This window comes from Aethalodelphis obliquidens, unplaced genomic scaffold, assembly GCF_003676395.1.
Source record: "Aethalodelphis obliquidens isolate GAN/ISIS:26980383/991018 unplaced genomic scaffold, ASM367639v1 scaffold28, whole genome shotgun sequence".
Taxonomy (NCBI): Eukaryota; Metazoa; Chordata; class Mammalia; order Artiodactyla; family Delphinidae; genus Aethalodelphis; species Aethalodelphis obliquidens.
The window spans coordinates 14,371,744-14,398,512 of NW_020837972.1; the positions used below are offsets into that span (position 1 = coordinate 14,371,744).

General features: G+C 46.0%; 1 protein-coding gene and 1 pseudogene across 4 annotated transcripts in view; one reads left to right on the forward strand and one right to left on the reverse strand.

Moving 5' to 3' along the window:
• The window catches only part of CCDC60 (coiled-coil domain containing 60), a 234,963-nt gene that overhangs the window by 154,623 nt on the left and 53,571 nt on the right, over window positions 1-26,769 (forward strand). The window lies entirely within an intron of this gene.
• Window positions 8,588-11,180, reverse strand: LOC113630064 (heterogeneous nuclear ribonucleoprotein A1-like; annotated as a pseudogene).

Below are 26,769 nucleotides of genomic sequence, written 5' to 3' on the forward strand. Positions count from 1 at the left end.
GCTTTATGAGTTAATGGTGTTTAATAAGGGACATTCCCTCTGGGTTATGGTTTGTGTCTAAGCTGGTAGGTGGAGTAAACTTCTCTTCTTGAAACAAAAAGAGATGAAACGGATAATTTAATTAAAAGTTAAATCTAGATGGGTGGCACATGTACCCCCATTCCTTTCTCCTGTGCCCAAGGCAGACATTACTGATGGATCACAGCACTCTTTCCATTTGAGCCCAGACTTGGTCTCAAAAGTCCTCTCAATCCAGCACTCCAGGCAGCTACCATTGATTAGAGTTGTTGAACAGGATGTAATTTATTTGCCATCTATAAATTACAAGACTCAAAAGGAGACTTTGGCATCTATAATATGGCACGTTATTAATCCAAAATGAGGGAGGGAGTGTAAGAGACCAGCAGGAGAACAAACCTCACTCAGATCCCTTCATAAATGAGGCTGATCTCAATCAGCGAATTTAAACAGTTGAAAAATTGTTGTTGACCTCTGACATTTACTGACGGTTCTCAATGGCTTCTGCATCTCATCACTCTACATCCAGGACCTCCACATCCGTAGCCTATAGCCCAGAACTTCTTCATTTCAAAGTTTAAGACTGATTCTTCCCACTGCCCCCTCCCCGGACTTGAGACTTGCCTCAAAGCTGCAGAATTGTTTAACATCATGGATTTATATGCTGGTCAATACTTTGGAATGCAGGCACAGTTAAGCCTTCTGAATGGTACCCTATGAATCATTCAAAGAAGACCTTAGTTCCCCCACATTACATCATCCCCATGCCCTGCAGCCAGCGGGTGGACATTAATGAGTTCCCAGCATGTTCCATGAAGGAAAGGGCTTGGCCCCATGTCCTTAGCCCAGAAATGATCAACACAGCCTCACACCCGAAGGGTAGGTCACTGCTGTGGGCTGGAGGAACCTGGCTCGAGTTAATTGCATTTTTATCATCTTGAACGTGACCCAGAGGCTGTACCTACTTTTTCTTTGTGACTGGTATCTTCGTGTGTCTTTGACACCTCTAATTAACTGTAGTTCTAGGGCAAGTTTTCTTCTCTGCTTTTCTCGTACCACTCTCCACCGAGGGTGGAGATCTTTGCTTAATTTCTCTCGTTATGGCTATGGCCGCCTCAGAGGATCCCACATTAAAAAGGAACTCAACTGGAAGACCATGTTTTCAAATTTAAGCATCAAAATATCTTGAACCCTTGAACCTTTTGTTACATGAAGGTTTGCCCAAAACTCTGTTTTCTGAAATCCTTTCCCAGGTGACAGGCAGTGTTCTCAGGCTTATAGCCAGGCTTGGAGGGTTCACACAGTATAGTTGAAAGTGCACTGGCTTTGGAGTCAGCTGTGGGTTCAAATATTGACTTGACCAGTTATTACCTGGGTGGGCATGAACGAATCAGTTCACTTCTGTAGAGCTTGGTTTCTTTATCTGTGGGATGCGTTGCAGGGATAAGAAGTCTGCTTCACATAGTTGTTGGGATTTGCGGGGGCAGATATGGGTGAAGAATGTAGGAGTAGATCGATAAAAGGTAGTTGTTAAAAAAATAAACAAAGAGGTAGTTGTTGTTGTCTTTAAGCTGGTTGTCCTGAGACTGTCTGCAGATATTCAAGGGCAGCAATGAAGGGCATGAGCTTTGGAAGCAAAGAAACCCCGTCCTGTCACTCATCAGCTGAGTGACCTCAGCCTGGTCATTTTACTTCTCTAAACCTACTTCTCTTCTGTAGAACGGAATCAATGCCTTCTTTCAAGGATTTTTTTGGTGAGGACGAAATGAGACAATGTGCATAAAATCTCCTGTTCTGCTTCACTTCCTTCCCTTTGCTCCTCCAATGACCTGAAAACAGAGGCAAGACCAAGGAACTCAGAGTCCCACCCAAGTGTGACAAGCTAGAAGACCTCAGGCTGGCATCTTCTGTTCCCTAGACATCAGTGGTCTTGGACCATGCAAAAACATGCTCCTTACCATTTCAGGGGAAGCCTGCATAGTACAGACAATATATGCTTCTCTCCTGTGGGCAAAAAAAATGATTTAACTCAGTTCTGCACTACCCTACAAAACTTTTAGGTAAATAGGTCCTAAGGTGAATTTACCTTATTGATTAAATGTGTGCGCGTGCACGCAAGCGCGCTCGTGTGTGTGTGTGTGTGTGTGTGTGTGTGTGTATGTGTGTGTTTAAGAGACAGAGGAAGAAAAAGAGATGGTCTGTTATCTAAAACAAAGACCTCACACTATATTTGGCTTCCCCAGAGCTGGGAGGGAACGGAGGGGATATTATGCAGGTCAGAGTTTGTTTCATTTGCATCCCTTTTTTTTTTTTTTACCGGAGGGAGAGTCTATATCAGCTACATTCAGAGAGGAAATGCCAGGAGATAAAATACTGACAATGAGTGACAACTGTTACTCTTCCATCATTTTCAGTATCACTGCAGTAATGCTGACCTCAGTCCCCCCAAACCACGAGCAGACGGAGCTAATGGTTTTAGGAGACACCCTGGATTTTAGCTCTTGAAGAGAACAGGTCACCTTCTCCAAAGTTTCCCCTTGCATGTTGAGCTGAGCACCCATCCTACAAGATGCACTACGAAGAAGAGTGTTCTGTGGTCCCGTATGTTTGGAAAATGCTGTGAGCTATATCCCCACCTCCGAGATTCCCAATTCACAGTAGAATTTCAAAGTTCTGTAGTAAAGGAGTCTACTTAAACGCACATAGCTCAGCAATGGCTAATTTTTAAACCATGGACTTCCATTTCTGGCTACATGGCAGATTAGACACCGTGAATGAGGGAAAACAACTAGATAAAAGTCTGGATATAAAATCCACTGATGTTTAATATGTGTCGCAGGATGGGTCACTAGGGAAGCAGTCTCAGATGGAGACTTGTGTGCCGTGGTCTATTGGGGGGTGCTGTCAGGCAGTGGAGGCACAGGATGGTGCAGCGTAGCTGTTGGGTGACACAGGAGTCCGCACCACCGCTCACGCACCTTAATTGTGCCCTCTGACCCTGCTCGTGCCTGATTCCAGGTGTACCACTTCCATCTTATGATGGGTTATAACTGGGATCACAGGGAATGTTAAATGTGCCAAGAGGCTCTCTAGCTTTCACGCTTCACCTTGCATCGGTGATCACCCACGCTCACTCTTTTATTACCTTCTCCGGTGCACCAGTAGACCCCGCACAACAGCCATCTAGCTCCACAGTCTTTGTTACCGTCACCTCCTCCAGACCTCTCAACAGCTTGAGATGTTGCACCAGCCCGTGCAGCGCCTCCCGCGGGTGTCTGGTCCCGTCTTCCCCGCTGAGAGTGCTGACAGCTGCACTTTCCGCAACCTACCAGGGCCACTCACTACTGCACCTACTGCCGGAGACGGGATGGGTGGCTTGCTGGCCCGTGTTTAGCACCCCACTCTTCAGTGGGGGAAAAAATCTTGATATGTTGTACTTACTCATTTTTGTGGTGTAAATACTCCCACCATAGCCAGCCGCAAGCTACTAATGTGATGACACTGAATGTGCGGCTGGGAAGAGATGTCCACAGTCCACGCTCACAAGCTGGTGTGGCTGGGCTCAGCACGCCGCTGGATCAGGTCCTCATTGCCAGGTGGATGGTGGTGAATCCAGCTCCAAAATTCCATCTTATTTTTGCAGATTATATTCCATTATAGGCTCTTACAAGATGTTGGTTAAAATTCCCTGTGCTATACAGTAAATCCTTGTTGTTTATCTGCTTTATGTATAGTAGTGTGTATCTGTTAATCCCATGTGCCTAATTTGTCCCTCCCTCCCCTCCCATTCCCCTTTGGTAACCCTAAGTTTGTTTTCTGTGTCTGTGAGTCTGTTTCTGTTTTGTATATAGATTCATTTGTAGTATTTGTTAGATTCCACATATGTGATATCATATATTATTTTCTTTCTCTGTCTGACTTATTTCACTAAGCATAATATTCTCTAGGCCCATCCATGTTGCTGCAAATGGTAATATTCCATTCTTTTTTTATGGCTGAGTAATATTCCATTGTATATATGTACCACATTTTTTAAGCCAATCCATTAATGAGCACTTGGGTTGCTTCTGTGTCTTGGCTGTTGTAACTAGTGTTGTTGTGAACATTGGGGTGAATGTGTCTTTTCAAATTAGAGTTTTCATTTTTTGCAGATACATACCCAGTAGTGGAATTGCTGGGTCATATGGTAGATCTGTTTTTAGTTTTTTAAGGAACCTCCGTACTGTTTTTTATAGTGGCTGCACCAATTTACATTGCCACCAACAGTGCAGGAGTGTTTCCTTTTCTCCACACCCTCTCCACCATTTATTATTTGTAGACTTTTTGATGATGGCCATTCTGACCAGTGTGAGGTGATACCTCATTCTGGTTTTCATTTGCATTTTTATAATTATTAGTGATGTTGAATATTTTATGTGCCTGTTGACCATCCGGATGTATTCTTTGGAGAAATGTCTATTTAGGTCTTCTGCCCATTTCTGATTGGGTTATTTGCTTTTTTGATACTGAGTTGTATGAGCTGTTTGTATATTTTGGATATTAACCCCTTGTCAGTGGTGTTGTTTGCAAATCTTTTCTCCCGTTCTGCAAGTTGTCCATTTGTTTTGTTGATGGTTTTCTTTGCTGTGCAGAAGCTTACAGGTTTGATTAGGTCCCATTTGTTTAGTTTTGCTTTTGTTTCTATTGCCTTGGGAGACTGATCCAAAACCCCATTTTGGAATCTACTTCTGAAGATCACTCTTGCACCTAACTGCTGTAGGTCAGTTTCCCTGGGACAGACTCTGAGATGGAGATTTTCGTGCAAGTTGTTCATTGGGAAGTGCTCTTAGGAGCAACACCTGTAAGCAAGTAAGGGCAGCAGGATGGGCAGAGGGAGAAGTTGAGCTAAGAAGCAATCCCAGTGCAAACTTCAGATGATCCCGCAGGGAGCTCTGGAGCTGGGATGGCCATTCTGAGATATCCCAGCTTTAGAGGCGAGAGGACCAAACCTTTGTTCTTGGAGGAACCAGTCGCTGAATGCAGGTTTCCTCTAAGGAGGGGCATACCCTTTATTGAAGCAGCTCCTTTTATTTGATGACAGATCCCGGGAAAGCACTCAGCTATGAGCCCTCAGCAGACACCAGCACCTGGAGAAATGGGGGCCTCTGTCTAGAAGGGGGATTCTGGGTGGCCTACCCCAGCATCCCCTGGAATATGTGTCCGGAAATAAAAGCTTGAATAACAAGAAGAGAGAGGTTATGAAAACACAGCTGAACTGACAATGGAACGTTTTGTCCTCATGCGCAGCCATCCTAAATTAACATCCCACAGATGTGGTAGCGTTGACTACCACAGTCAGTTTGGGAATTGATCATCTAGTCTAAGGCCCCCATGTCCCAGGTGAGGAAACCATAGCCCAGAGAGAGGAATTGCCTTGTCCAAGATCACAGGATGTGTTAATAGCAGAGCTGGAACTCACATCTACTCTAGGGCCTTTGTTCCATGTTGTACTTCTTGCTTAATGTGTATAATTTTGCAATTTTGTTTAGTTATTTGAATAATGCCCATTTCCACCACGAGATTAAAGGCTCCCTAACAACCGGGGCCATATCTCTTTCTCCAAATATATTGTCAGTGTCCAGCACAGTGTCTGGAATGTACTTGGTGTTTATAAATACTTTTGTTGAATGAATGAATGCATATTTCAGAATCCCTTTGGCTTTCTTTTTAGGCATCAGTCTGAGGGGACAGGGGGAATGGAAGGTGGCGGGATGCATCCTGAAAAGATCAGGTGCCCAGGCTGAGCCACGAGGAAACCTAGCTCAGAGCAGTAAGCACAGACCCGTCATGTGAGTCCGTGCAGGCTTTGAGCCAGACTGCTGGGGTTCAAATCCCAGCTCTGTGGCTTACAAGCCACATAGTGGAGATCAGCCTTCCTAATTTCTCTGATTCCCCAGAGTAGAGACTGCAAAAATACTTTCTTCCTCTCTCAGGGATCTTGTGAGGATTAAATGAGTTAATAAAGCACTTAGAACAGTGCCTGACACATGGTAAATACTTGATAAATGGTAGCTGCGTGTGTTACATCCTTCATGTTCCCCAAGTGCCTGTAGCTATTGTGCAGTATGATTATGATCCCATGGATTTCTCCCTGTCCCCAGTCATGGGGCTACAGGCAGAGCTCAGCACGAGATCCAGCATGTCACACCCGATCCCAGATTCTGAATCTCAAAGGTCCATGTTTAAGGGACCATTGGAGCAAATCTGATAGCAGGTAGGAGCGGGGAGTGAGGATGGATAGTTTGTAAGTGGAGGCTGTGCGAATGCAGCTGTTAGTGCTGGATTTTCATATTAATTTGAAATCTCTTCCTATTGGGATTGTTCAACAAGCCATTATTCTAATGGATGTCACCACAGACTGTACAATAAAGCACTAACCCACCACTTAGCGCAAATGCTGCCTGCATTAAGCCCTGTAATTTTTTTTGAACTTTTTATTGAAATATAACATAATACAGGAAAGTGCACAAATCATTAAGCCTACAGCTCAATAAATTTTCACAAGATGAACACACCCCTGGAAGCCACACCCCATCAAGAAAAGGAACATTACCAGGCCCCTCAGAAACCTCCTTGCGGCCCTTCCAGTCACTGTCTCACCCCAAAGAAAATCACTCTTCTAGGACTTCTAGGACTCACACTTCTAGGACTTCTAGGACTTCTAGAATCACATTTCTAGGACTTACATTTAGTATCTCCTGTTTTGAACGTTGCGTAAGTGAAATTGTACGGTTGGCACTCTCATCTTATCTGTTTGTTTGTTTGTTTGTTTTCCATTGGACATTGTATTTCTGAGATTTATCCACACTGCCTCGCAGAGTTGGGGTTTGTAATCCTTCAATTTCTGGGCAGTTTCCATTGTGTGAAGGTAGCGTAACATACTCGTTCTGGAATCGATGGGCATTTGGGTGGTTTCCGCTTTAGGGCTATTAGGAAGAGAGCTGCTATGAACATTCTTAGGCATGTTGTTGGCTGAACGTGTGTGTGCATTTCTGTTGGGAACATACCTAAACGTGGAAATGTTGGCTCTCAGAGCTGTGTAGGCTCAGCTGTAGTCAATGCTGCCAAACAGTTTCCCGAGCCCTATATTTTAAAGAACTTCTAAAAATACACAAAGAAGATGGTTTAGAAAAACTGGAAAATATGGAGACGTAGATATTAATAAGTAATAGAACCACACTCAATTTCATCACCTAGGAATCATCCCTGTTCATATTTTGGTATGTCAACTTTGATCAGTATTTTTATATATACGTGTGTATTTTTTTACCAAAAAAAAAAATAGAACCATTTTGCATATTCCATTTGGTAACCTGATTTTTTAATTTAGCAATAGATTATGAACATCTTCCATGTCAATAAATGCACATCCACAATTTCATTTTTTAAACGTTTTAGTATGAAAATATTCAAGTATCTGTATTTGAACAGAACAATACAGTGAACTTCTGTGTACCCATTGCTCAGATCAATGATTATCAACTTATAGTCAATCTTGTTTCATTTACACATCATCCTCCCCTATTATTTTGAAGCGTTTATCATTTTATCCGTAAATATTCAAACAACTATCTAGGAGAAGGACTAGAGAAGGCTAGAGAAGAAGAGAAGGACTCTTTTTAAAACCATAACCACAGTAATATTATCACATCTAAAACAAATAGCAATGTCTTTAATATCAAATATTCACTCAAATACAACCATCTTAATGGTTGTATAATATTCCAGTGTAAGAATGTAGCATAATTTATCTAACCAATTTCCTATCATTGGACTTCTTGGTTGTTTTTGATTTGTTCTCCTGTTATATAAACAGTGCTTAGATGGACATCTTCGGAGTTACATCATTCTAATACTCTAGTTCCATAAGATAAGTTCCTAGGGCATGCAGCTTTAAGGTTCTTGACCCTTAGCTGAAGTCCTCTAGATTTATACTGGGTTTCAGTTGCTGAAAAGAGCTAGTTCATAAATGCTTGAAACAAATGAGCTTTTCCCATAAGAAATGAAAGCAAAGCAAAAAAAAAAAAAAAAATACAACAGGGTGTAAGAGGTTGACAATACCTCAGACATGACTTTTTGCCCTTTTCACCTTAGCATAGTCATCAGAAGCAAAAGAGCAGTTTATGGAGAGCAAAATGAAAACAAAAAATGGTCATGAAACAAACCCTCCCCCCAAGTTTACTGGCAATGTCCAACTGACTCATAGGCAGACCCAATCTGCATCTGCGAGATCATTTCTCTTCCCCAGGATTCTTCACATAAAACCTTTGTCTTACTCAGTACACCCTTTAATGCGAGCCCCTCCACAAGTGATTGTTCTGATGGCTTTCACTCGGATGAGCCCAGTGCCAAAGACTATAATCCATTCACCTCTGTCAATGCAAGGGAAAACTTCCATTTGTTCTCTACAGACTATAGCCTTTGACCTCATCTTCTTCTGGATCTTCTCTGTAATATTAACTGACGCTTTGCAGTTATGATTTCACTTAAAAGTAAAATAAGATAAAATTATATTACAAAGTCAGAAACCTCACAGGTTCGCCCAGCGCATCTCCGAGAACCTGTACGGTGCCCAGGAGCAACACTTAGGATGCCAGGCCAAGAACCAGCCTGCAGCCCACTGTGAGAAAAGTGGCGCTCAGTCATTGGTCCAGCCCACGACCCACAGGAGTACAAAGCAATAATAACAATAAGACAGCAGGCAGTTCAAACTCTGTTATTCCAGAATTAATGCTTGTAAGTATATTTCAGCAGGCATACATTTCCTCATGGCCCTACTCCAGAAGTGCATAAGAACAAGAATCATCTTTAAAACCAGTTTTCCAGTCACCTACCCCTCCCCTGATCTACTGTATTGACAGGTAGTATATCATGGCTTTTGGAACCAGCCTGAATCCCGGCTCCACCACTGACAAACTGTTGGCATATAGGCAAGCTACCTAATCTCTCTGAAGCTCATTGCCCTCCTCTGTAAAATGAGGGTACTAATAAAACTGCGTTGTGACGGGTACATGAGTTAAGATGCATATGTCTGGCACTTGGATTGCGTGTGTTAAACACACGTACAAGAAGCACAGTATTCCTGATGGCTGGCGTTTGTACCTCGTTCCAGCTGCTTGACCGTGCCACTGGGATTCTGTCCATTCCTTTTTTTTTTTTGAAAAAAGACACGTTTATTCAGCGTCACGATCAACTATTACATTTACCCATCAACAGCATGGGCGCAAAAAAAAACCACATTAAAACCCTTTGTTGGAATGCTTTGCACTTTCCACAGAACAGAAACTAAAATAACCCGTATACACTTAGTCACAAATATAGTTTTTTTTGCCCGTACACATGAGTATTGTCTAAGACATGTCTTCTTTGTAGCAGCCAGGCCCTGCCACCACTGTGCTTGGCTGCGTTCACAAATCTATTGTAAACTGCAGCTTCCCTGTCACTTCTCTGGCTCTCCTCTCCTGCTAAATAAGCTTTGTTTCCTGGCAGTAACTGAAACCTTCTGCCACTGCCGTAGCTACTGCTGCTGCTGGAACCGCCATAGTCACCTTGGTTTCGGGGTTTGGCAAAGTATTGGTCTCCGCCACCACAGGGGCCAGAACTTCTGCCTCCAAAGTTTCCTCCTTTCATGGGTCCAAAATTTGAAGATTGATTGTTGTAACTGCCAAAATCATTGTAGCTTGCACCACCTCCAAAATGGCTTCCATCGTTACCAAACCCATTATAGCCATTTCCACTGCCACCATAGCCACCGCCACTGCGGCTGCCACCAAAGCCACCTCGGCCGCTGAAGTCTCCTCCATGACCAAAGTTGTCACTCCCACCAAAACCCCCTCCACGACCACCACCAAAGCTTCCAGAACCACTTCGACCCCTTTGGCTGGATGAGGCACTAGCCATCTCTCGCTTAGATAGGGCTTTCCTGACTTCACAGTTGTGGCCATTCACAGTGTGCTATTTCTGAATGACAGTCTTGTCTACGGAGTCGTGGTCATCAAAGGTTACGAAAGCAAAGCCTCTCTTTTTTGCCACTGCCTCGGTCAGTCACGATTTCAATCACTTCAGTTTTCCCATACTGTTCAAAATAATCTCTTAGGTGATGTTTGTCAGTGTCTTCTTTAATGCCACCAACAAAAATCTTTTTCACAGTTAAGCGGGCACCAGGTCTTTGAGAATCTTCCCTTGAGACGGCCCTCTTTGGTTCCACAGCTCTCCCATCCACCTCGTGTGGCCTTGCATTCACGGCCGCATCCACGTCCTCCACAGTGGCTTATGTGGCAACCCCGAAGCCCCTGGAGTGCCTGGTGTTTGGATCCCTCAACACCACACAGTCTGTGAGCGCTCCCCACTGCTCACAATGGCTCCTCAGACTGTCGTCGGTTGTTTCAAAGTTCAAACCTCCGATGAAGAGCTTCCACAGCTGTTCGGGCTCTTTGGGTGACTCTGACTTAGACATGATGGCAGTGGAGACGGGGGGAGACGTCAACGATGCTTACTTGGCGGCGTCCACGGGCAGAAGAGCTGTCCATTCTTTAGGAGAGATTTTCTTATCACCTGCGGGGGGACCCAGAGTTTTCTCATTCCTATCTGATTGGAAGGAAAGTCAAATTCTGGAGAGCATACAACTAAGAAGCTTAGGTGCTGTAGTTTGTCCTTTGCCTTGAGAGACAAAGAGCTAGATAATTTTCAGACATTGTTTTTAAGATTAAATTAGTACACAGAAAGCATTTAGAATATGAGCAGCTGCATCATAAGGACCATCTCTTTTTTAGCATAGAGAGGCTACAAATTTAAGTCACACTTCTTATATTTTTCCAGCTAGCCATAGGAGCCATCACATGAATTTTTCACAGGAAGTCAAGTATCTCCCTCTAGGAGCTTCACCTCCCCCTTGAAATGTCTAATGAATAGCTTTATTGGTTACCTTCCACACCCAGAGATGGAGGGAGAGAATTGGTGCCGTGTCCTGCATTGCCCCTCACTGCCACAACGTGTCGCTGTCGAGAACAGGTCCTCGAAGCTCTTAGAGACCGTACTAGCCGTTCTTCCTGACGTCTCACTGATCCACACCATCATAGCTCTCAAATCCCATAGTGTTTGATTAGGAACCTTCCCCCAGACAATCAGGGCCACCTGCATGTGAGAGGTTACCTTTAGGGGCTCCAAGATGCCTTTTGCCTGATCAATCTGAGGGAAGCCACCCTAGTGTATAACCGTAGAGGTTTTCTGGGCTTTTTCTTGTTGAAAAACGTACAGAGAGATGAGCACAATTTTTTTTTTCCTATTGAGCAGCCCAGATGCATCCCATAAATCATTTCAATAGATGGACAGTAATGTGGAATGAGACATTTTCCCAAAGTCAAACCTCATCACAGCAGAACACTGCCATCTCCCTTGGGATTAGAAGGACCCCTTACAAACTCACTTACCTGGACTTTATCTCCCCAAAGTTTCCCATGGAAATGAGAACAAAGCAAGAATGCTTGCAGAAGCACTTTTCTGCCCTGAACTTCAAGAAAATGCAGGACAGTCAGATCAAACAGGCTGAGAAGTGCCGAGCATGATGTTTCAGCAAGTTCCCTTAGGTTGCATATGAGGCAGACAGACGGAGTTTTGAGGGTCAGGAAATTCTGACTGTTTTGGCGCTGCTCTGTCAGGCCCATGGGTACCATTTAAGGAAAACGCATGTCCTGGCCCTTCAGCACATCTGACTGTGTGTTTAGCTTTAGGAGTCGTTCTGGGTCAGATTAGCTCCAAACAAGAGTTTCCTGGCAGAATGTGTGTGCAAAGTAAAAGAAACCAATTAGAACGTTGCTTTGCAAGACAACCTTTAAATCAGAAGAGCTTATTCGGGAATCCATTAAATAAAGCCAAATCCAAACAACTAGTGAAGGCAAGAACCTGGATCTCCATCCCTGCCCTGAAACAGCCCCAAATGCACATTAGCTGAAAAGCACCCTTTAGATCCAATGAACTTTCTCTGAAGGTCTCCTACTACCCATGCAAGGACGGGGGTGGGGAAAGGAGTGGTGTATGTTCAGAACAGGGCTGCCCCTTTGCACAGTTCCAGGGGCTACCATCTGCAATGTATGTTTCAGGGTGAATGGCACCCCCCAAAAGCTCAGTTTGTAGAATACAGTGTTAATAGTGGCCCTGGGGTTGTACCATTGAACAGCACTTTATTGATAGTTATACAAAGATAAAAATAAGAGCTTAAAGAGCTCTCAGACCCTGGGGCCTGGGAGCGGGGAAGTGTTGGAGAAGGGATCACAGGCCAAATTATTGGTAAGAGTGTCTATGGTGTTTTGCAGACTAGATACCGCCTTAAACAGAGTGTGTTTGGACTCATTTACCTTTTCCCTGCAATACCTCTGTGGTTCTTTGAGTTTACACCCTTAGGAAGTGTTTGGTCTAGAAAAGTGACTAGGAAACGACCAGGTAAAAAGGATATAGAGCTGGGGGAGGGATCCCTGGCAGGGAAGACAACACGATCGCAGCCAGGACGGGACCTGGAAGGTTGGGTGACTGTAGACACCTTTTGCTAAGTTCCTGCTCTGTCTCAGACACTGGGCTAGGGATTGATGTAAGGCCATCTCAAATGTGAGAGGAAGATGAGAGTTTAATCCTGGGATCAGGTAGTAAACAGAACATCTTTCAAACTGAGGCAGCTCAACAGACCCTGGGTAAAGGGGGGCCGGGGTTGGGGGTGTGGGCTGACCGTGGTCCTGAACAGAGGTTTTGCATCTTCCGGGATCTCTCTCAATGTCCCATGACAAGGACAGGCTGTGGCAGATAGCCGCCCCACGTCCAGGAGGCCATCAGAAGCTGCCCCTCCTGGCGGCAGGCAAGACCCAAGTTGTGAATTGAGAAGGGAAGCCTTTCACCACACACTGCCCCCAGCAACTGCACCGCGCCTCAGACCCCTGTAGTTTCCCCTCATAGTGACACTTGGCGAAGAAGCTGTTGTGAATCCCTGAGCAGTTCTTGTTCTCCAGCAGGTAACCCCCACCATCAGTCAAGCAGAAGAACACGGGTCAGAAGCTCCCAGGCTTGTGGTCTTGTGCTGATTCCATCGTCTGTTGTCTGTTTCAAAATGAAAAGCCGGTGGTTCTCTGGAGATTGCCAGTGTCTCCAGAAAAAGCCTATGTTTCTCTGCCGATGCATGTTTTCTGTCCACACTGACTGGTCCATGAACAATCCTTCCATCCCATTTAGTCACTGAGCACAATAGGTAGTAATGGGCATTGTAGGGTGGGGCTTACATTCTTTAAAAAACAAAAAGAATACTCAACCAGTTTATCTCAGAACCGAAAACTGATTGCCGAACTGCCTCCTTTTTTCAGGTGGGGTAAGTTTCTGTGTGTTGATGGATGGCAGGAGAGGGCAGTGGTTAGGAAAACTACTATATATAAAATAGATAAGCTTCAAGGATATATTTTACAGCGTGGGGAAATATAGCCATTATTTTATAATGACTTTAAGTGGAGTATAATCTATAAAACTACTGAGTCATTATGTTATATACCAGAGACTCATATAAAATTGTAAGTCAACTATACTTAAAAAAAAGAAAGAAAAAAAAATGTCGGCAACTCCTAGATTCAGACAGACCAGAGTGGAAGTCCTGGCTTTGCCACCTTCTCATTGTGTGACTTTAGGTAGGTGGCTTCATTTCTGTGAACCTCAGTTTCTCTGCCTTTGAAATTATAGTACCTGCCTTGCAGGGCTCTCGTAGGGATTAAATGAGATAATACGTGTGAGGCCTTGGGGCCCTGCCTGACACTCAGAAAGTGCTCTGTAGGTGATGGCTATCATTAGGGTAATTTTCACAGCCTAATCCTCCCCAGGGTTTTTGCACTCAAGGATAGTTAGCTTCTTCCACACCCCCTCCAAGTTCTAATTTGCTTCTAAATGTGATGGGGTAAATAGACAAAAGGCGGGGTGGGGAAGTGAGGGGAGCAGCAAGAGGCACATTACACTCCTTCACAGGCCGACTTGCCAATCTCCCCTTCCCGACGAGGTTCAGAACTCCTCATCGCAGTTGCCTAGAAACCGGAGCTATGGGGGCTTCTGCTCCCTTCCAGAAGTCGCCCTAATTGGGATGCATATGGAACGGTTTGTTGCCACTTGGCGAGTTTTTATTCTTCCTCTTCCAGAAGGGATGCATACATCTCTCACACAAATGCTGACTCACGTTAATTAGAGAGTAGCCCTGGGCCAAGGCACCTTTTAACCACAAAGGAACCAGTGGGGACAGCAGCCTTGCTCAGCGTCCTCTGACAAAATGACCATTTTAGGTTGCTGTCGCTGTGCTTACATTTCAAGATGTTTACAAGGTCTGAGATGGATTTTGGAGGAGGATGGTGTGTGAGAACAAGGGTGTGTGTGTGTGTGTGTGTGTGTGTGCGTGTGAATCGTGAGGTCACAAAAGCTTGCAGAGTCCATGAACTTGTGCCATCAGTCAAAGCACACGTGTGCCTATTGTGTGGCCTGGTATTAAGGGCTGGATCTGTGTTCCTCTGAGGGGTTTAAGCACCACTTGTGGTCACTGGGCACAAGGTAGGTCAGAGACCACATTACGAGCTAAAGAAATAACTTTCCCGAGAGGCACATGGGGAGCCTGTTTCATTTGATCACTTCTTCCAGAACACCGCTATAGTCTAGTTCCCAGATGGAAAAAAAATAAATTTCAAAGGCATCCCTTTATCTCTGTCCTGTTCGGATGATTCAGCTTCTGCACAGACGGTTCCGTACACCCACTCCACCCAAAGAGAATGCGAACGTGCCACATCAGAGTAGGGTTGCGCCATTGGTACGTGCCCCAAAGGAGGTGTGTATTTAATGCAGATTAGAGATGCAAGAATTTCAAATGGTTAGTTATTCAGGCAACAGATATTTTCTGAGGACTCCCCATGTGCTGGTTCTGGGGACGCAGAAAATATTTAGAAATTGTCCCTGCCCTCTGGGAGCTCCGTCTGGTAGTGGGGGTAGGAGGAGGGCGTGCGTGGACAGAAACAAGTCAACCGGCAGTTGAGGGCAGCACATACCAGAGGTGCCTGCTCCGGCACAGGAAAAGCAGAGGCAACTTCCACACAGGGTGGGGTTTATACCTGAGTAAGTTCTAAAAGATGAGTAGAAGTTAGCCAGGTGAAGAAGAAGAAAGGGCATTCCAAGCAGAGGGACAAATGCACGAGATGAGGCAGAGCATGGCTGTGCAGCATGATGGTGTTGCTAGAGCATCAGGGGGCAAGGAGGAGGCTAAGGGGGTGGGACAGGTCCAGCTCGCGCAGAGCCCTGGAGGCTGTACTGGGAAGCCTGGAGACGATGTGCAACATTGGAAAGGATTGGAGAGGAAAAGAGTTCCAAGATAGGGAGGCCAGTGAAGAGGGAACAGCGGGGGAAAGGCAACGGCAGCCCGATTTCAGGGCATGGCATCCAGGATGGAAAACTTTTGTTGCTTAGCCCCTCAGAAGTGTACAGCCCTGAGACAAAGCAGGGTGGAGCCAGGCCAGATGGTGGGGAGCTGCGAGGACAGCGGAGTGGTGCACTCTTCCTAGGATGTGCATCTTCACGTTTCAGAAGCTGACTCTGTTGCCTGGTGGAGGACCGAAACATCAGGGGAGCAGTGCTAAGAGGCAGGAACATTTGAGTCATTACGTTGCCAAGACTTTTGGACTCCAAAGCCCCAGCCAAACACGTCATGCCTTTTTCAGTTCCTTGAGTGGTGCCTAAGGTGGCAGAGGGTTTAGCAGAGAGCGCATAGAGATTCACAGAGGTACAGCTTTTTTGCATCTTAATTTTACTCGTCACCAACTTACCTATGTGTGTACCCAGTTGTGCTTTGTTGTACAGATTGTACTCTGACTTTCTAAAAAATGCTTTCACATCTAGTTCCTCATTTTTCATCTTTCACAAATCAGATAAGATAATACTATCTCAAAAAGACAGATGAGGAAGACAGGCTCAGGTCTGGATACGAGTCCCGACTCCACGGCACCCCGTCTGGGTGACCTTGCATAAGTCACCGCACCTCTCTGTACTTCAGTTTCCTCACTGTGAGATGGGGCCGTAAGACTGCTAATTGCTGCCTTGGAGAATTGTTTTAGAAGTTAGAGAGATTAGTAACTTTAAAGCCTTTTCATAGTTATTGCCACGTGGTAATTATTGATGTTCTCGTGGTGATGGCAGCCGTGATAGAGGCAGTGGGGTGATGCCTATCCCTAAATCAGTAGGCTAACTATTCTGCCTAAATCACACAGCCAGTTAGTTGTTGGTAGAATTAGAATTAGAACCTGGCTTCCTAACTGACCTTAATGTCCCACTTTCGCCCAAACCCGTCGGCCTCGTGACCATCGCCTGTCCTCAGCGGGTCTCCCAGGCTGGTGTGGGCTCCTTACATTCTTCTTTCCATCTCTTTCTCCTCCTCTTTTACCTCTTTGTCTTCCTCTCCTGCTTTCTTCATTTTCTTTTTTTTTTTGCAGTACGCGGGCCTCTCACTGTTGTGGCCTCTCCCGCTGCGGAGCACAGGCTCCGGACGCGCAGGCTCAGCGGCCATGGCTCACGGGCCCAGCCGCTCTGCGGCATGTGGGATCTTCCCGGACCGGGGCACGAACCCACGTCCCCTGCATCGGCAGGCGGACCCTCAACCACTGCGCCACCAGGGAAGCCCCTTCATTTTCTTTAGTGAAGGTCTGAGATAGAGGTTAAATAAAGGAAGAACCCAGAAAAGAAAACCACTTAAAATCATTAGGAGGTCTCTGCATGTCAATTTTTTATTCAGCAGAGCAGAGGTTAACTCCCTGGCCCTTTAGCTGCATAAATTTCATTACTTGACATGACAACCAAGCGTTGATCCTACCACCACTACGTACAGTGGATTCACAGACCTTTATGAATTACTGTGTCGTGCAGTTGACCGAACCCCAAAATAATTGTGGTCTAATTAGACTGTTCTTGCCGCTACCCTCAGAGGAGAGAAACTCCTAAGCTTGACACGTGAGCCAAGTGCCGCTTCCGAGAAGCCTGTGGAGGCTCGGAGCCAAACGGCCGTCCTGTGTGCAAAGCAAGAGAGTTGTTGCAGCAGCAGGTCATGTATAGCTTCGTGGGGATGATGGTGGTGATGAAAACAGTGGTTGTTGCCATTTATTGAAGATCTCCGATGTGCCAGGCCTCATGCTAACTGCCTCACATACATGGTTTCAACAATATCCTGGGAGGGTATCAATTTATCCCAATGCTACAGATGAGCAACGTGCATCTCAAAGAGGTAAAAATGACTCACCCAAAGTCACAGACATTGAGTGGCAAGGAAGCGATGAGCAGTTAAACCTAGAAGAGACCTTTTCTAAAACCAGCGCATTTTCCTCATGCAGCACTTTGGAGTCGGGCTACCCGGGTTTAAATTCCAGCTCCACCAGTTACTAACCTCTGGTCAGACTACTCCTTGACCTCTATGAGCCATGCTTTCCTCGACAGCAAAATGAAGAGCACTTCCTTCATAGGGATGGTGTGTGGATGCGAGGAGAGAGCTGCACATCGAGAGCCTAGCTCAGTGCCGCTCAGGTCATCGCTGTGCGCCTCCTCCCACCACCCCAGACAGTACCTGCTTCTCTCCAACTGCAGCCAGTCCCCTGGGCCGCCAGCCTTCATTCCTTCCAGGCTCGGACCCTCCTGTTGTGTGTTTCCCAGATGTTCAGGCACCCTCAGGGGAGGTGCTCCCAGACCTTCCTCTCGCAGAATAGTTTCATGCTTGTAAGTTTCCTTGCCTCATTTCCCATGATCCAAAGTAACCTCTCCTAATATCTTTCCCTAGTCCACGGCCAGTGATTTAGCCAAGATGATGGCATTTCAAACGTGATAATCATGACAGTTTAGTCAAGGAAAAAAGAGAGACAGAGACAGAGACTAAGAGAGATTGTCAGTTGGGGTCTATATTCAGCTGCTTAGCAAACAGAGTCCTGAAATGACCATGACTTAAACAAGGTAAAGGCTTACCTCCCTCACATAAAAGAGGTTTCCCTTCTGGAGGTAGTACCCAGATTCCTTCTATCTTTTAATCCACTATCCTTAGTGTTTGCTTCCACCTGCAAGGTTTCCTCATGCTCACACAATGGCTACTGGCACTGCAGACATTGTAGCTAAGTTCCAGGCAGCAGGAAGGAAGAAGAGGAAAAAGAGACCAAAGGGCATATGCCACCCAGCTGTGTTAACCTCCTTTATAGAGTTTTCCCAGAAGTCCCTCCCAACGATTTCCTCTTGTACCTCACTGGCTTGTCCTATCTGCCAGGGCAGCTGGAAAATGTGGCTTTGTTTGTTGTTGTTTTGTTTTGTCGACTTTTTATCTAGGTATCTGATGTCCAGGGTAATGTGGTCTTTACTAAGGAAGCTCAGGAAATGGCACTTTCTGCCACTGGGAGGAAGGGCGAGAGGTAGGGAAGGAAAACCAGTAAATGCTGACTGCCTGCTCTGTATCAGGCACTGTCTTCAAGGAGTCTGCGTTCTAGTGGGAGAAGCAGACAAGGAACTAGGCAATTGCCATATAGTGTGGCGAGTGCAGTGACGGGGAGCACACGGACACAGGGAGCTGTGAGGGCACAGAGGAGGCACTTGACCTAGCCTAGAGCTGGAGGGAAGGAGGGAGTAGCAGTATTGAATGGTCAACAGTTGACAGTTTTTCCAAAGCCTTGGAATCAGCAAGTGTAAAAGGGGAGGAAGTGCGACAGGAAGAGGCAGAATCATAGGATTCTGAGGGGTAGAGAGATACAAATGAATGACTGGATGAGTGGGGTATGTTGCAGGAAGGGGGCCCCCTCTCCAGGGCCCGAGAGTCGGCTCTTGTCTAACACTTGGAAATGAATCATCCGAGGAGACACACGTGCTGACAAAGCAAAAGATTTTATTGAGACGGGGCGCCCGGGCGGAGAGCAGCAGGGTAAGGGAGCCCAGGAAGACTGCTCTGCCACGTGGCTCGCAGTCTCGGGTTTTATGGTGATAGGATTAGTTTCCGGGTCAGTCTCTGGCCAATCATTCTGACTCGGGTCCTTCCTGGTGGCGCGCGCATCACTCAGCCAAGATGGATTCCAGCAGAGAGGATTCTGGGAGGTTTGTAGGACATATGGACTGGCGTCTCCTTTTGACCTTTCCCGAATTCTTCCGGTGGGTGGTGGCTTGTTAGTTCCGGGTTCCTTACCAGGGCCTCCTGTCAGTAAAACAACTCATGCAAATGGTTACTGTGGTGCCTGGCCAGGGTGGGCGGTTTCAGTCAGTGGTTCCCCTAACAGTTAGAGATAAAGCCCAGATCTTAGAGGGACTTATTGCCATGGGAAAAAGTCTGAACTTCATCCTGAGAGCAGTGGGAAGCCACTGAAGGGTTTGGAACACTCTGATGGGAATGAGTCTGCATTTCAGAAAGAGCCCTGTGACAGCCAGGTGGACAATGGATTGGGAAGGAGAAAGACCAGGTAGGAAGCTACTTAGGGTAATAGATGGTTTCTGGCTAGGGTGGTGGCAACAGGAAGTCAGTCTAGTGACATTTAGGAAATAGAGTGGACATCACTTCATTATGAATTAATGAATATGAAGGGGATGAAGGGGACAAAAGCAATCTCTCCATTTTACAGGTGAAATGAATTGTATTTTGCCACTAAGGTCACTTCCTGGATAGCAAAGGAAGACTGGCCTATGGCCAAAGAAAGACTCTAGGCCGTGCCTGCTTCCGCCTCAGACAGCGTCTGCTAGGCGCAGGTGCGCTGTTTGCCCAGACCTCAGAAATGCCACATGAATTTTGCAAAGGAGCCAGAGAGAATAAAACTGAAGCAGATAAAGCGACTTCTCCCTTGCGAGTCAGTTTTGCTGTGTCTTTATCACAGTCTCAGTAGCATCTCTCTTCCATCTGATTAAAAGGAAGCCTTGAACTGGGCCTCGTCTTTGGGCTGAGTCATTCAGACAGGAGAGAAATCCATCTGAAACTTTTGATCTGAGAGGTGAAATCCTGACTTGGCGAATCTCCCATTGTTAGGCATTACAATTAGCAAATAACCCAGGGAGAGTAAAGAGATGTTCGGATGTGATTTAATAAGAATATAGTTGCGGTAAGCACTCCGAAGATGTTTGCAGTCAATTGGCTGTATACACGATATGCTACCAGAGCAATCTTTTGTGTATGCAGTTGACCTTTATCTCTGGCAATCTTGTCCTATAAAGACGAGTGAAATCCTCCATTGCAAATCATTGGCCCTCAGGCAATGGCTTTAATTTGCATGCTGACAAAGATATTAACTTGGGGTGGGGGTGGGGTGTTGGTAACGCAACATGTCCTTTTGTCTGAGAGGTAGTTCAGAATCTGTGTCGTGCCTGCAGTTGACTGAAGTTCAATTACTGTAATAAATGTATTCCAAATTCCATCTCAATTGCATTTGCATTTTAATGAATGATTCTCACCTTCTCGTCCATTTGGCAGCCAGGCAGATTTATTAAGTTATTGTATAAACAGGGCATTCTAATGCGGGAACTTAAATGCAAAATATTTGCTTGGTGCGTTTGCGCTAGGGCTGGGTTATTAATTTGCCTGTAGGGGTTGCCTGAAAATTCAAGAATTTCAGGGTAGTGTTTCAGATCCATCCCTCCGTTCCATGGCGTTTGCCCTCTCCTCCTCTGAAATCGATATGTCTGGGTGAGCTGACAAAGCAAGACGTGAGCCAGCCAGATGAAATGGGTTCTCCAAGCCTTCAGCCTCCACAATCTGGGAAGAAACTGTTTTATTTGCCATTATTGGAAAACAGTAAAATTTGTTAAGTGAAAATTTCCCATGTAGGCAATTCCCTTCTGCGAGAGCAGGACATCCCTGAAATCGGATATTGCCAGGAGTGTTTGTTCATTTTAATGTCATGCTTCCTCCCCCATGGAAGCTCTCCTGGCTTTATAGTCCCATATTTCTTGCGGGCAGAGACAGAAAATGTGAGTGAAAACCAGCTGGACGCAGAGCAATACTACCATTAAAAGTTGTGTTTTTTTGTTTTTAAGTACATCTGGGCTGTTGATTTTTAACAAAGTGATTTGTGGTGGTTAATCCCATGCCCCCCATAATAGAAAGGTGGAACGTGAATTTCTTTCGCTGCCTGTCAACTCTCCAGTACTTGCAGCTTCCTGCAAGGCCCCTGTGAAGAGCTGGGGCTGTCTGTTTTTTTCCATGTTTCCTCTGGGGGCCCTGGGGATGGAGCTGCTGATTCAGGTAATGGGAGACTCATGACAAGCAGAGTGCCCTCAGAGAGTGAGAATGGCTGCTACAGCTGTGCTTGAAGAACTTTCTGAGATGAATTGACTGCTAGTGTGTGTCAAAGTTTTATTTCAAACTTGTAGGAAGGGAATTGGGCTTCTAATAAAGCCAGTTCGAAGATTTCTTTCTGGAAAGAGTATCTTTTAACAGAAGGGAGAGGACAGCTAGACCAGTGCAACTCAAACTTATATGTGTATATGAGTCATCTAGGGGTCCTGTTAAAATGCAGATCCTCATTCAGGAGGTGTGAGGGGGGCCCAAGATTCTGCATTTCTAACAAGCTCCTGTATGTTGCTAATGCTGCTGGTCCCGGGACCACACTTCGAGTAACAAGCAGCTGGATAGCATCGCTCAAGAGTAGGATGACTAGTAAAGATTAACAGCCTTGTCACAAGTCTGACAGGCCAGATGTGGGGGTAAATCTAACACCCCAAGAAGGACTCTCAGTCTCATCAGAGAATATCAGAAAATTGCTAGATACTTCTCTGAAGGGGCTGTTAATTACCTTTATGTTCCAGGTTCTGTTCCAGATCATCTTTTCTCAGGTCTGAGGCAATTTCTTTCCTAATGCCATATTTTATATCGAATAGGCACATTTTTTCCCACATTTTAACATCTCTGAACTGGAGATGCAGTGTACAATCATGTCTTAATCGAACTGGCATGGATTTTTCCTTCGTTGTGGTTCATAAAATAATGTCACCTCTTATAACAAATGATGTATTGGTCAGCGATTTTCACCATAATGCTGTGTAACAAACTATCCTAAAACTCAGTGACTTTCAATAAGTATTTCTTCCTTGCTCATGTGTCTGTGGGATAACTGGGGTTTGGCTGATTTAGGTTGAGATTAGCTGGGTTCAGGTCTGTTCCATGCCTTTCTCATTCTTCTGGGTTCAGCGAAATAGTGGGGTTTTTTTCTTGTCATGGACCCAACTGAGCAAGCTTATTTCAAGCTTCTTTTCAGGTCGTATCTACTAACACCCCATTGGCCAAAGAAGTCATATGGTGAAGTCCAAAGTCAGGATGCTGGGAGAACATTCCCCGCCTGAATGTAGGGGATGGGGGAGGGAGTGAGTATTTGCTGAATGATGACCTGATCTGCCACAGGAGGTGACTTGGATTGGGTAAAACATGCTCTAAAGGAGGAAAGTGTAAGCCACCAGCTTCTCTTCTGTGGGCCTAGAGGTGAACTCTGCACAATAAGAACAGCCCAGAGATGCATAGACTCAAAGCTCTAAAGCTTCCTTCTGAGTATTCTTGTGTTTGCAGCATGCAGATGGAGAGAGAAATTCTGGAATCATCCCTGCTGGCTCCCAACCCTTGCTTTGCTACTTCCCAGCTACTATGACCCTCATCGTTTACTTAACCTCTTCCCTCTATTTTCTCAACTGCAGATCACACCACCCTCTCAGCACTGTTAAGCGAGCTGACAGTAATAATTGTAGCGCCCAATCATTGAGTCCTAGGTACTAGGCACTACACTAAACTCTCTACACCCACTGTCATTTAATCCTCCCAACAGCCCTTTGAGGCAAGAATCACTTTTTTCCTCGTTTGGAGATGAAGAGGCTGTGGTTTAGAGAGGTTTAAGACCTGCCTAAGGGAGTGGCAAAGTAGAGACCCCATCCAAGAGGCTGGCCCCTCCGAGGCTTACCACTGCGTACACTGGCCCTCAGGTCTGAAGGTGCTTGGGAGTGAAACCTGCCCCTTCGGTGTGGCTCAGCTCAGCCCCACTGAGACTATTCCTATTGCCATATTGCGAATGTTTCATTCATCAGCTCACACAGGCTGATGAATGTACAGAGAACACATGTCCCTTAAATGTGAAAACCTACCCGCATGCATTGGTTAAGAGGAAGAGGCTTTGGGTAGAGGAAACTTTCCATTTTATAATCCGCTTCTTCCTCCGTTTGCCTGGCGCAGTTAATTATTTGACTCCCCATCGTTCCTCTTGCCACGTTAGCCGTGGGAGTTTTACATCACGGAAAGCAGTGAACAGGAGGCCCCGGGTGAGTGGATTTAAAGATGAAGACTGCTCTTCCCTGCAAATAGCTCCCTTCAGGCGAATAGCCTGGTAATCAACAATAATGATGAAGAAAATGGAGGGAACATACAGGGAATTAAATGGGGGTTTGCTAAAATACTAGGCATTTTTAAATGGGCCTCTGCAGTAACAGGGGAGCACTTCACGGTGCACGGAGCGAACACCCCGCAGCCTGAAGTTCCCAGAATAGGCTGGTGGGTCTGACCTGAGGGCCCAGACAACCCCTGCCCCCCCCACCCCACACCACCACCTCTGTTCATCTCTCAGCCAGGTCTTTCCAGAAGATCTAACCGCTAGGAGTCCAGCTGCCTTGGTTGAAAGGGGCTGCAGTTCTACCAGAAAACTTGCTAGATTCCTCAAATTACCAACACCAACTCCCCGATGCTTTTCTGTGAGTCAATCAGTAAGACAAGCATTCATCGCTACCCGCATCTAGAGGTTTGTTGCAGACTTCGCTTTTCACAGTGTCGTCCCTATACAGGTCCTTGAAAGAAATCTCTTCTTCTTCCACCAGGAATGGCTAGGCATCACCTGAACAGCTGTTTCAAAATCTCATGGTCATGAGGAATCACATGAGGGATTGTGTTTCCCTCCTTGTGCTGGCCACTAGGATGCTGAGGGCCAAATCTGGGCACTAGCTCATGTATCGTGGGTTTCGATACTTGTCTTACCTGATACTGTTTTCTTATTTTTTCATGTCTCCTGCCCTTCTCACTTCTAAAATTTTCTGCTCGTAATCCTTTTTGGCATAAGGGCATAAAGAAGTCAAATAAATCTCTTAACAACCTCTTAATTTCTACTTTTATAGAAATAAGATAACTTAGAGGCAGAGGTGAAGACTGTGAATTCTTTGAGGATGTGTTTGCCTTTGTAGTGCCAGTGCTTGAACAGAACCGGACACATCATAACTGCCTAGAACAGGATCTGACACAAAATAGGTGTCCAGCTCAGGGCCTGGGACATAATATTCAGGTCCCTTTTATTTACTGTGGCGTGACCTTCAGCCTGTCACTTATTATAAAATTAATTTTTTTTTTGCGGTACGCGGGCCTCTCACTGCTGTGGCCTCTCCCGTTGCAGAGCACAGGCTCTGGACGCGCAGGCTCAGCGGCCATGGCTCACGGGCCCCGCCGCTCCGCGGCATGTGGGATCCTCCCGGACCGGGGCACGAACCCGCGTCCCCTGCATTGGCAGGCGGACTCTCAACCACTGCGCCACCAGGGAAGCCCTAAAATTAATTTAATAAGGATTTCGTTAACCCTTGCAGTCAAAGAAAATAAGGAGTTGGGCTGTTGCATGAGTGTAGGCTTAGATATTTGATCATGCTGTAACAGTTTACTAGGGCTGCTGGAACAAAGTACTACAACCTGGGTAGCTTAAACAACAGAAATTTATTGTCTCACAGTTCCAGAGGCTAGAAGTCCAAGATCAAGGTATCAGAAGGGTTGCTTCCTTCTCATGTCTGAGAGGGAAAATCTGTTCCATGCCTCTCTCCTAGCTTCTGCTGATTTGCGGGCGATCTTCGGCATTCCTTGGCCTGCAGAAGCATTGCCCTGATCTCTGCCTTCATTTTCACATGGTTTTCTCTCTGCCTATGTGTCTGTGCCCAAGTTTCCTCTTTTATATGGACACCAGTCATATTGGCATAGGGACCCACCCTCCTCCAGTATGACCGAATCTTAACTAATGACATCTGCGGTGACCCTATTTCCAAATAAGGTCACATTCTGAGGTACTGGGGGTTGAGACTTCACCCTATGAATTGGGCTGCAGGGTGGTACACAATTCAGTCCATAACACCTGCATTTCAGGATCTAGTTGGTTACAGTTTCTGCAGGGAAAGACAAAGGCTTTTGTTCAGTTACACAGTGAAATCAGAGCGCAAAGCCCACCATACTGCCTGGGTCTGCTCCAGGTCCCTGGAACCCCTCCCCCTGTTGTGCGCAGTTATCACACATGAGACTTCTCCGTGCCGGTCCCACCCACTGCCTCTGAAGACCACGGTCAGTTCTGGGACCTGAGAGGCCTTGCTGACAGCCTTCTACTCCATGAGAGAATCTGGGCAACAGGTAAAGGCGAGCCCCTAACACCGGGCCAGTCAATGACAAGCCACCCAAGTTAGCCAAGGACACCTGGTGGCCTATAGAATCTCCAAGTCGAGGACAGGGATTTCCAGGACAAGCTGGTGAGACTCCCCAGTGGAAACATCCTGACCTCCTACAAACCAGCGGACTCTGTAGTCCGACCCCACGGGGGAATCCACCACCTGGGTTCAGACCCCAGATCTGCTTCTTTCCAGCTTTTCTGACCTCACCTTTCTGGGCCTGTTTCCTCATCTGCAGATGGAAATGATAACAACAGTGCCCACAAGGTCGAGCTGTTGTGAGGATAAATAAGTGAACTCACACACCCAGAAGTGAGGGACTCGCGGGAGGGCAGACACAGAACTGTTGAGCTACAGGGCTAAGTTCTGCCACAGATGTGAAACCACAACATGGCCTCGTTCACTGAAAAAGCCTCTTATCCAGATGATTTGCTGCATCTCAGGAGCACCCTGGATACGCTTGAGAAGTCTCACTGAGGTCCTATGGCAGAGAGGGACCTCTCCAATTGCTGGGGTTCGGCTTGAGGATGTTAGTTGGAGTTATTAGAGATGAGCGTCTTAATGAAAGTGGTAACATCTATTGCTTCCTAGAGTAGCACCCAGTCTGGGACACAGCAGTGCTTTTCCTCCTTCTCCCCTCCCCCCTCCCCTCCCCTCCCCTCCCCCCTCCCTCCCTTCCTTCCTTCCTTTTTCAGAGCAGATCCTTTCTGTGAAACAAAAGTCTTAGATAGAAGACCAGTATCTAAATCAGACAAATATAATCTTTCAGGAGCACAAACTGTACTATGTGATGTCACATAACATTTTATTCAATGAAAGCGAAACTTTTCTGGATGAAAAGTTGTACTTGCCCAGGGCCTTTGCACATGCTGTTCCCTTCCCCCAGGCATCTGCATGGTTTACTCCATCACCTCATTTATGTCTTTCCTCAAATGTCACCTTCTCAGCCAGGCCCTCGCTGACCATCAATTTAAAATGGCACCAATCCACGCCCCACCCCTGTCTCTCACTCTCCCGCGTCCCTGCTTTATGCTCCTCTCTGGAACTTAGCGTGTCACCTACACTTCACGCTGTTTCGTGTCTGTCTCCACCCCCTGGAATAGGAGCTTCACGAGGACAGGAATGTTGTGAGCTGTTTGGTTTGCTGCTGTACCTCAGCACCTAGAGTAGCTCCTGACACACAGCGGGTATTCATTACATTTTTGTTGAATGGTTAATAATGATGCAGCTATTTAGGCAAACACACACATTTGAAATTGGGCGTGAATTAACGCAATGAAGAGTCTG